Below are 9,009 nucleotides of genomic sequence, written 5' to 3'. Positions count from 1 at the left end.
CATCATATTAGGGTCTTTAAAGAAACTACTTACATTAGACCCCATGGAACGGCCGGTAAAATAAGTGCTTACATCGGACCCTATGAAGAGGTCGGTGAAGTAAGTACTTACATTGGACCCCATGGAGGGGCCTGTCATTATAATTTAAAAAACATGTACAATTGCAATTACAGTTTTTATTTAGATTTAATATTTTTTTTTTAACGGGGTTTGTTTTTTCATTACTTTTAGGCTGCTTGAGTTTTTAAAATCTCTTTTTTTGGAGCTGCAGGGCCTTTCTCAATTGTTCCTCAGCTGGGCCAATACCGCCGACTGCAGTTATTGAATCTATAAATAAAAAGGATTAAACAAGTTTTAATAGATTGAAGTGTATAATGATTATTAAACAATTATCTTTTAAAATACTCACCGATCATAACGCCAAAGAAATTTTCTTCTTTTCTTAGGGCACTTTCCCCTGAACGCCATCCACATTATACACCAAGACCACTTCATTGGCTAAAATATATTTATACATAAAATATACATAAACATATTTTATATTACAAACATATATTATTTTTTAAGTCACTAACCTAATAATCGATTGATCCGCTTTGCACTTCTTAACTCAAATGCTTGCAAAAATTTCGTCAGCCAGCAAACACAGCTGCGTTTAAGCGAAAGAGTAGCACAAAATAAAACAAACTGTTCTTTCTGGACAATTGTTTTTGTAAGCAGTGCACCGAAGACGCGTAAACAAACAGCAATGTAAAGCATAATCGAAGTTTTGTCTTTAATCTTGCTTATGCTCTTTTCACAAAATAACAAAAACAAAAGAGATGCTTGCCGTTATTTTGTACTTATGCGCTAATGCGCATATATTTATTAACTCGGTGGTTCGACGTTCGATTACTATAGGGTTAATCTAGTAAGAACCCATGTAGTTATCGACGAGGTAAGCACTTACCTAGGGTCAATCGCAAACTCGAGTCGACTAGGTGGTTCGACCGTCGTTTACTATAGGGTCACTTTAGTAAGTACCCATGTAGTGATCGGCGAGGTAAGCACTTACCCATGGCCAATCGACACCTCCAGTTCTGCAGGGAAGTTGTTCTCAGAAAAAAACGGACAGAAAATAAGATTTGCTGCTTGAATGTTATATGCGTAAGGCTGATCTATCAATTTAGGCGGAGAATAAGTTGTTTGAAAAAATTCTGCGAATAGATCGGCAATGGCCTGATCAGAGGTCGCAGAGGAATTTTCAAACGTAAGGGGTGAAAAAAGATACGTGTTTACGCTTAGTGTTTACAAAATTATAAAACTGCTTTGGATCCTGAGTAAATTGTATCCGGCAGCGGTCAATATAATTCCTATAACATTCCACGTTATGCACGGTAAAATTCGACCGAGCTAGTAGGTATCTTGAAAAATCAACACTACTGTAGGTTTTTTTATATTTTAGTAAGAGCCTATTTTTTTAGGTTAGTGAGGCACCTTGTATACCAAGGAGGATTTGTTGAAGCGGACGGATATTTCCATGGCACACAGGAGTCCAAAAATTTATTTAAAGTACAGTAAAATTTTTCTAAAGTGACGTTAAGATCAGTGCATGCCAGAATATCGGACCAATCGTATGTATCGATAAGCGTATTAAGTTTCTTAAAATCAGCTTTACGGAAGCAGCGAATCTTATTTGCCACGCATAGAGACATCTGATTGATACCAGGAATGGTTTCTATTGAGACCTCCAGCGTGGGGTGATATGGATCCTCTGGGGTTGAAAGGGGGAAAGCTCTGGAGAGAGCGGTACCATCAGGATCATTAACAAAACATTAGCCTAAAAGCCGACCTAACGAATTTCTAACATGGTTAATCTGACATGTCAAACATGCCCGCGGTGAAGTCATGGTGCGTGATAAAGTGATAAAGATGGTGAGTTATCGACGTTGGACCACTTTAATTCTGGGATATTAAAGTCGCCCACAGCTACGAGCTGGTCACGATCAGTCATATGATTAAGAACGGATTGAATAGCGGAAAAATGCTGCCAATATGTGGGCGGTTCTGACGAAGGCGGTATATATGAACATGTAATGTATAAAGATTTCGCGGATAAAATGATTTTAATGCAAATAAATTCTGTCACCAAAACTCATATGATTTCACCTCTTCAGAAGCAAGAGTGGAGTCTACCCCAGTGAAACTTCCGTCTAAAATTGGTGTACTTACTTGGAAAAACTTCGGAGCTAAAGATCTCCGGCTTTAACCAAGTTTCTGTGAAAGCTATAATATGGGATGCAAAGAAAGAACTATCAGAATGTAGTTTAGGGAGTTTGCTACGTAGCCCCCTTGCATTTTGATAGGTAAGTGTTAGTAACGATACTAGTTTTTTGGGTTACTGGACGAGGAAGAGGTGGAAGGTTGGTCAGTGGTTCTAATGTGGGGATGTTTTACTCCCACTGGTTTTAAAACTTTTTTTTGCACGGAACTATACTGATGTTCTTGAACGAGAATGTTCTCTTGGCAAAAACTGGGTGAACAAATCGTCTTGAACATCAGTGCAGGCACACGAATCTTGAAAGAAGACGTGCTCCTTACATAAATATATTTAAATTTCGCTATGTCCTCCACCTTTATATAGGCTTTAGTTTTGGCTTTGATATAAGACGAGATATCAATCTCTGAAGTATCAGGGGCAAGCCGAGAAACAAATATATGTTTCGATGGAGGAATCACCTGTAAGGGTTTTGGTGTCGCAGGTACGAGAACTGCAGCATCAGTCGTTGCCGGTGGTCCCGACTGTGGAATACCCTTTTGGGTGACTCTGACAGGGGTTTCATTCACTAGGACCTGTGGTATCACTTGAAGGGATACCGGCACATTTGGCGTGTACGTTTTCACATAGTCAGCAATGAAATGTAGGCTGAGATGAGGAGCTTGTCTTGTTACAATTCACCATTTTTCACTGTGATACAAAAAAAAAAAATTAAAATAAATTAAAAAATTAAAAAAAAAATAAAATAACCTATCTGTCGGGTCAAGCAGCAAGCAACTAGTTTAAATTTAATAATTAGATATTAACTGATGTATTGTTGGTCGCAAGCCGACTCCCTTTCGGCCGCTCGGCTTTACTAGTTCGGCATCTAAAGCTAGCGAGCATCCGCTCAGCCTATCCTGGAAGGTTGGGGTCACTCTCGTTCGTCTTCTTATTGCGCTAGCACCCTTCATTGGATTTCCCATATTGTACATAGATCCCAATTTCATATGCGGCCAAATAAAGATTTGTAACGCTTAACTTAATACAAGTTGATTTTTATTTACTGGCATTGAAAATTATCAATGACCAAACACTATCACAGGTTGTGGGGCTGGTTGAGTACATACAAAAAATCGAAAACATCAAAATGGATCTTCAATTAATTTAAACGAGAAATATAAAAATTTTACAAAAGAAACTGACATTTTTTTATATTTTTGTCGTGTTTTTCGAACTTTGACGCCATGTTTTCGGTACAACATACAAGAAATGGTATCATTTTTGTCACATATCTATATTGTCTCATTAATTATGAACGAGACCAATTTCATTGCAAAATTATGAAAATCCTTGAAGTTATAACGCTTTTCCCAAAACAAGTCAGTGCAATCTTGCTAGCGTTCCGGAGCATTAGTGTACCCTTCCATTGCGCTTATTCCTTTTGCACTGCTGCACAAAATTGCACTGACTTGTTTTGGGAAAAGCGTTATAACTTTAACAATTTTCAAAATTTTGTAATGAAATGGGACAAAAACAAGAAAGGAAAGCTAACTTCGGGCGGAGCCGAAGCTGATTTACCTTTGCAGCTAAAACCGGATATATATCGCAAACATCGGATATAGTTGACCGATCCTTATGGGAATATGAATATATAATCCAATTTATTACAATACAAAATCTAAAAAAAGTCCCAAACTTCTATCTTCAAAAATATCAAAGTTGGTATTTCTATTAAAAACCATTTCCGATCGTTCAGTTATATTGCAGCAATAGGATATAGTCGGCCAATCTCGGCCGTTCCGACTATACTACGTGTAAAGGAAAGAAGGGTGGGAGCAATGATTCAAGTCGATAGCTTTAAAGCTGAGAGACTAGTTTCCGTAGAAACAGACAGACAGACGGACAGACGGACTTGCTTGTATCAAATCAGGAGGTGATCCTGATCAAGAATATATATACTTTAAAGGGTCGAAGATGTCTCCTTCACTGTGTTGCACACTTTTGGACAAAATTATAATACCCCCTGCAAGGGTATAATGATACCATTTCTTGTAAGATGTATCGAAAATATGGCGTCAAAGTCCGAAAAACACGACAAAAATCAAAAAAATGTGAGTTTCTTTTTGTAACATTTTTATTCTTTTTATACCCTTGCAGAGGGTATTATAATTTTGGTCAAAAGTGTGCAACGCAGGGAAGGAGTCATCTCCGACCCTATAATATATATATATATTTTTGATCGGGAACACCTCCTGAGTTGATATAAGCATGTTCGTCTGTCCGTTAACTGCGTGGGTGTATCAACTTCGGCTCCGCCCGAAGTTAGCTTTTCTTTCTTGTTGTTTAAATTAATTGAAGATCCATTTTTTTCAGAAGCTACAAAATTAAACTATTGAAAAACTTTGGAAATTTTAAAATCGGCGTAATATTACGCTTTTAGGAATTTTTAAGAGCAAAAATGCCCCGGAAAACCGTTTTTTATACCCGTGCAGAGGGTATTATAATTTTGGTCAAAAGTGTGCAACGCAGTGAAGGAGACATCTCCGTCCCTATAAAGTCTATATATTCTTGATCAGGATCACCTCCTGAGATGATATGAGCATGTCTGTCTGTTTCTATTCAAACAAGTCTCTCAGTTTTAAAGCTATCGACTTGAAACTTTGCACACACACTTCTTTCCTTTGCACGCAGTATATAAGTCGAAACGACCGGGATCGGCCGACTATATCCTATAGCTGCCATATAACTGATTGATCGGAAATGGTATAACTTTGGTGTTTTTAGAGTTAGAGTTAGTTAAAATTTTACACGAGAGCTTTTTTTGGCAAAATAATATGACATGCCAAATTTCATATCGGTCGGTCGACTATATCTTATAGCTGTCATCAGGGCCGTAGCTAGAGCCTCGGGGGCCCTGTGGCAACAAGTAAATTTGGGGCCCCTATACGAAAGTCTTTTGCCCCGCGGGGCCCCTTCCCTTCGGGGGCCCTGGGGCACCGCCCCACCTGCCCCATGCCAGTTACGGCCCTGGCTGTCATATAACTGAACGATCGGAAACGGTAGTTGGTATAAATACAAGCTTTGGTATTTTTTTATTGTAATTAATTTGTTTTATAATGATATTCTCATAAGGAACGGCCAACTATATCCGATGTTTGCGATATATGTGTATCCGGTTTTAACTGCAAGGGTATATCAACTTCGGCTCCGCCCAAAGTTAGCTTTCCTTTCTTGTTAACAATAACTTGAAATTTTGGGGGTGTAAAAAATGTTTTCGACCCATTTTATGTATGAACTCAACCAGCCCCACAACCTCTGATAGGTTATTTTATGAGTGTATTTTCACTGTTCCACTGTGTAATTAAGAATATAGACAAGAAAGGAAAGCTAACTTCGGGCGGAGCCGAAGTTTATATACCCTTGCAGCTAAAACCGGATATATATCGCAAACATCGGATATAGTTGGCCGATCCTTATGAAATTTGGTAGGATGGATCAAAATTTAATCTGTACCAAGTTCCAGCTTTCTATCTTCAAAAAAACGAAAGTTGGGTCATTTCCGATCGTTCAGTTATATGGAAATGACGGAAGTTATTTTTAGGTAAGATATAGTCGGCCGATCCTTATGAAATTTGGCATGTCGTAATGTTTTGCCAAAAATAGCACTCATGTCAAATTTGAACTCTCTAACTCTAAAAACACCAAAGTTATACCATTTCCGATCAATCAGTTATATGGCAGCTATAGGATATAGTCGGCCGATCCCGGTCGTTCCGACTTATATACTGCGTGCAAAGGAAAGAAGGGTGTGTGCAAAGTTTCATTAAAGTATATAAAGTTCCCTATAAAGTATATATATTCTTGATCAGGATCACCTCCTGAGTTGATATGAGCATGTCCGTCTGTCCGTCTGTCCGTCTGTCTGTCTGTCCGTTTCTACGCGAACTAGTCTCTCAGTTTTAAAGCTATCGTCTTGAAACTTTGCACACACCTTTCTTTCTTTTGCACGCAGTATATAAGTCGGAACGGCCCGGATCGGCCGACTATATCCTTTTGCTGCCATATAACTGAACGATCGGAAATTACCCAACTTTTGTGTTTTTGAAGATAGAAGTTTGGGATATTTTTAGGTTTGGTTTTTGTATTATATTAAATTGGGTTATATTATCAAATTTTCATAAGGATCGGCCAACTATATCCGATGTTTGCGATATATATCCGGTTTTAACTGCAAGGGTATATAAACTTCGGCTCCGCTCGAAGTTAGCTTTCCTTTCTTGTTTTTATTTATCATTAACTTAAAATACATTTTTTTAATTTTAAAAAATTTTGTTCGCCATTTTGTTGTTTTATGATGAAAATATTTCATTCTAGTACGGGACAGAGCTTACAAAAGAATAATCTATTCTAATTTTTTGTTTCGGATGACTCTAGCAGTCTAAATCACCTGCGCAAAGGACCTACCACTTTTTTTATATGCATACTTTGGCATGCTACAAAGTGTATTAAACTACACAAGAAAAAATTAATCAAAACATTTTCAAATAGTTGATGATGCCTATAAAAACATAATTGAAAATTGAAGCGATCGCATTATTATACCCTTGCAGAGGGTATTATAATTTTGGTCAAAAGTGTGCAACGCAGTGGAGGAGACATCTCCGACCCTATAAAGTATATATATTCTTGATCAGGATCACCTCCTGAGTTGATATGAGCATGTCCGTCTGTCCGTCTGTCTGTCCGTTTCTACGCGAACAAGTCTCTCAGTTTTAAAGCTATCGACTTGAAACTTTGCACACACCCTTCTTTCCTTTGCACGCAGTATATAAGTCGGAACGGCCCGGATCGGCCGACTATATCCTTTAGCTGCCATATAACTGATTGATCGGAAATGGTATAACTTTGGTGTTTTTAGAGTTAGAGAGTTCAACTTTTACATGAGAGCTATTTTTGTAAAAATAATACGACGTGCCGAATTTCATAGGGATCGACCGACTATATCCTATAGCTGCCATATAACTGAACGATCGGAAATCGATCGTATTTTTGAAGATAGAAGTTTGGGACTTTTTTTAGATTTTGTATTGTAAAAAATTGGATTATATATTCCTATTCCCTTAAGGATCGGCCAACTATATCCGATGTTTGCGATATATATCCGGTTTTAACTGCAAGGGTATATAAACTTCGGCTCCGCCCGAAGTTAGCTTTCCTTTCTTGTTTTTAAATATTTTATTGTAATTAATTGGTTTTATGATGATATTCTCATAAGGACCGGCAACCTTTATCCGATGTTTGCGATATATATCCACTTTTACCTGCAAGGGTATATCAATTTCGGCTCCGCCCGAAGTTAGCTTTCCTTCTTGTTTTTTATTACAACAAATTTTTTTTGAAATAGGCAATAGAGGCCGGAGCATGAGACTACATCCTTAAGTTAAAAATCAAGCTTATCTAAATTCAATTCTTGAGTAAGTAAACACCGGTTTACAGAAACATTTATCAAAAACGCAGTGCAAAACCCTAAGAAAACAAACTGGTCTTAATATACCAAAGTCCTTACGAGCAATATCACACTTCAGCCGCCGCATGCCAAAAAAAGTTTTAACACTCTGGTGCAGAAATTCATTCAAGCCAGCAATAACGCCTTAAAAATACACGTCTCAAAACAATTTCAGAAACGATGAAAGCCTCGTATAAGGCCCTCTTGGCCACATATAAAAACGCCATCCAGAAATCGAAGCGATCCTCATGGAATTCCTACTGCTCATAGGAAAACACAACTCAAGCTGCGAAACTTAGGAAAATTCTTTCCCAATCAGGACTAGTACAAGTGAGGAATCTTTAGCCATCCTGCTAGACACCCACTTCCCTGGATTCTCTCCAGAAAAAGACATTCTGTTCGCTTTAATTACGCTTTCAGTTTTAAGTTTGATTTTGACCAGAATACCCTACAAGGGGCAATAAACAGATGTTAGCTTTACAAACTTTCACACCACAGGTAAACTTCCACACCACATACGACCCCATTAATAACCATCTAATTTTATGACATACGAGTTTGTGCTTACTTTAATTTGATTTGTGTCAGTGGCGGATCTAGAATTGCTGGCGCCCGGGGCAAAACGAAAAATTTGCGCCCCCCCCCCCCCCTCCCTCTCTGCTATATGAACGCGTTAATTTTTTTTTATATGAATAAAATTCAAAGTATTTTGGGTGTGTAAAAGGTTATATCATCTAAAGCTTATAGGTATGAAGAATTATATTTCATTTTTATTCTTTCGTTAGATGCATCATAAAAATACATTAAATGTTGTGTTTTTGTATGAAAACAAAATATTACTTCTGTAATATAACTTTCCTGGCCTTGGTTGCCGCAAATTCAGCATACATACAGTGTTAGCCGAGCTCGATTTAGCGCCCCTTCGGGACTTGGCGCCCGGGGCGCTTGCCCCTTTCGCCCCCCCCTAGATCCGCCACTGATTTGTGTTTTTTTATTTAGAAGTATTTTTTTTAGAAGTATCAACAGATTTTAATTACTTAATCAAAGGAAAATATAATAATAACAATAGAAAAAACTGAGGTCGTATTGAATTAGTTTAATTTAGAAAATATATAAAAGGTCCATTTCGTGGAAAAAATTTCTGCAGAAAAAAAAACTTTTTGTACGCAGTAGTTTTATTCAGAGAGTCACAGTTGGCTTCTCAAGTCAATGAATCTCGCTGATGGTAGTGGTTTAGTCAAATAGTTTAGTTTAGTTTAGGTTT

At 37.7% G+C, this 9,009-nt stretch overlaps 1 long non-coding RNA gene across 1 annotated transcript; it reads right to left on the bottom strand.

The window, feature by feature from the left end:
* Positions 1–222: 222 nt before the first annotated feature.
* On the bottom strand, positions 223–883 carry LOC138926930 (uncharacterized). Its single transcript, XR_011443582.1, has 3 exons — positions 576–883; positions 410–498; positions 223–327 (listed from the first exon to the last, which is right to left on the bottom strand). It is a non-coding gene; the product is annotated as an uncharacterized lncRNA (long non-coding RNA).
* Positions 884–9,009: the final 8,126 nt, after the last annotated feature.

This window comes from Drosophila bipectinata, chromosome 4 (genome assembly GCF_030179905.1).
Source record: "Drosophila bipectinata strain 14024-0381.07 chromosome 4, DbipHiC1v2, whole genome shotgun sequence".
Lineage (NCBI taxonomy): Eukaryota > Metazoa > Arthropoda > Insecta > Diptera > Drosophilidae > Drosophila > Drosophila bipectinata.
Note: the sequence above shows the minus strand (reverse complement) of the source record. Positions and strands in the feature narration are given on the sequence as shown.